Source organism: Rhamphochromis longiceps, unplaced genomic scaffold (genome assembly GCF_057381845.1).
Source record: "Rhamphochromis longiceps isolate RC_006_pf unplaced genomic scaffold, R_longiceps_female_GT1.1 unmapped_scaffold_5, whole genome shotgun sequence".
In the NCBI taxonomy this organism is placed as follows: Eukaryota; Metazoa; Chordata; class Actinopteri; order Cichliformes; family Cichlidae; genus Rhamphochromis; species Rhamphochromis longiceps.
Genome location: NW_028187225.1, coordinates 344,331 through 346,851, shown reverse-complemented (window position 1 = coordinate 346,851; position 2,521 = coordinate 344,331).

Sequence of the window (2,521 nt, the reverse complement as noted above, 5' to 3'; positions counted from 1 at the left end):
GTCGGCTTTTCCATATATATATATAATTTTCTGTTGTATGGTAATGTAACGATACTAATTTTTCACAAAATGAAAACATCAGTACTTCCTGCGTGCTCCCAGCACAGGGGAAACAAATTCTGTCGGGGATACCTACTTTGGCACAACAGATCCAAGTATAAAAACAATAACAAATACAATTTCTAGGTTCCATAACAGTTTTTATCATTACTTTATTGTGGATTAGGTGAAGAATTGTTAAATGTGGACAATTTAAATAATAGACTAATGCAATAGCAAATTGTGCCTTTTTCTCAGATGGACAGCAGATGGAGTTAGAGGAGATGAGGTAGGAAGAGAGGCAAAGATTGAGTCATGGGCAGAGCCTAGTTTATTTCTCATAGTTTTTTAAAAATTCTCTTGCTTTATGGTTCTTTGCGCTGTTACCAGTCTTTGCATTTATCATCGTTTTAAGTGTCTTGATTTTAACTGGATCTAAAAGGCTTGGATCTCCACATCGTTGGTGGGAGAAGGTTATCAGGGTGGCTTCAAAATTTGCGACCACACGTTTGCTTTGCATTTTCCCCACCAAGTTGAAGTCACTGATTTTGCTGTTCCAGACTTTTGGAATCTCAGCTGAAACCCACATTCGCCAGGGTAATCTGTCGTAACCGGAACAGTGGAGGCTGCAGGTGTAATGCCGTCTTTTTGCAAAATGTCATTTGGCAGCTCAAAGAGATTTTCACCAAAGTTTTCAGCTAATTGCTGCTCATTGATGATCTGAAACATCTCCATGGTGTCATCTGGCCTCCAGGTTTCATCATGACCCGTTGTATTGCTGTTCACGGTTGAGGTAGTGTCCAAACTGACGGACAGAGATTCAGTCACAGGTAGCTGTTCCCACAGCTCTTTAAATGAATTCTGGCTGAAGGGTAGATTCTGATTAAAAACCAAAATGCCATCCTGCCTCAGTTAAAAAGGTTCCTAAAACTGTACTGCCTGATCAGTCACTGTACACTGTTAGGGTTAGGTTGTGGAAGATAATCCCTTCTCCGAGAGGAAAAGGAGCGTACCCGTACCCGTCCCAGAACACTTGGCGGTCACGTTGGCGCCGGCGGCCATAGCGCACCACAGTCCAGCCGTTTTCCATGGTGTCCAGTCTTTTTTTCTTTTCCTCTTTTTTAAATTGTCTTTCAAAAAATCAAATGTTCTTCAAAAAAATATCTATTTAAGTTAATGTGAACCAAAAACGGGAGATTTTTTTTTCTTTTGTGTCCTTTCTCACTGTCCCTGTTGCCCAGTTTTTCTGTTCCTTCATCTTTCTCTCTCATCTCTCTCATCTTTCTCTTTCCCCCAACACTGTTTGTCCCGTCATGAACAACTGAAAATAAAATTTAATAAATAGTAACAACAAACGTTGATCAAATTGTTTTAATTTTCATTATTCAACATTTGCACAGTATTCAGGTGAGTATTCGCTACGACCAGGTAAGTATGTAGGTAGGTGTGTGCTTGGTGAACAGGTATGTATTCAGGTAACTTTGTGGGGAAGGCGTCACGGTGTGCAACTTGGAGTCACGCGCTGCACTCCGGGGATGGATGCACACAAGAGAATTTATTAACGTACAGTGTCCAACAAGTGTATATACAAAAGGTGAAACGGGCATGGCTCCGGGGGGAAATCCAGGGGAAAACTCTCGTTTCTCTCCAAACAATCACAGGAATCCACTCGAACACTCGCCACTCAGGGAACACCAGGGAAAACAGTCCAGAGGGTCTGCGCATAAGGAAACGCTTGTTAGTTTCAAACACACAACGACACGGAAAAACACTTGCTAGAATTTCACTTACGCGATTCTTACAAATCCAGCGAAAAACAACCGTTGTTTCCTGGCTTAAATGCAATCCACACTGACGAGGCACAGGTGTTTCTTCCTCCGAGAGCTGGCCCGAGGGCGTAAACCCGTAATCAGTTCCGCCCTGGAGAGAGAGATAGTGATAGGGAGAGAAACACCTGATCAGCGACCAGCTGAACCTCCAGGCAGTGACAGGAGGGTGAGGGACAGGAAGTATACTGCTCTGTCCTTCACTGTTATGGCCTGGAGGTTCAGCTGGTCGCTGATCAGCTGCTGGACTCTTTGGTTGTATCCCAGAGGGACACGTAAGCCCTCACGCCACGTCAAGGCAGAGTCCATGTGAGGGGTGGTTTTTTTTTTTGGTTTTTTTTTATTTTAAATACCTCTATTTACAGTGGAACTTGTGAACACCACAAAATGAACTGAGATCACACTTCTTCAAGATCAACTACAACAGAAATCAAATTCACACTTGTCTTAAAGTGGATTCAAAAGATAAACAAATATGTCCTACTGTGCTAGTTCTAAGCATAAAGTCAAAATAAAGAAAGGACATGATTAGAACAGGAAATCAGCTTGTATGCCTATGCATCCCTGAGAAGGTCTCTTCGCTTTCTCCCAAAGCCCTTGTACGACCTTGCAGGTAGTCTTGCTGCTTTGCATTGTCCGACATACTCCTTGTACGC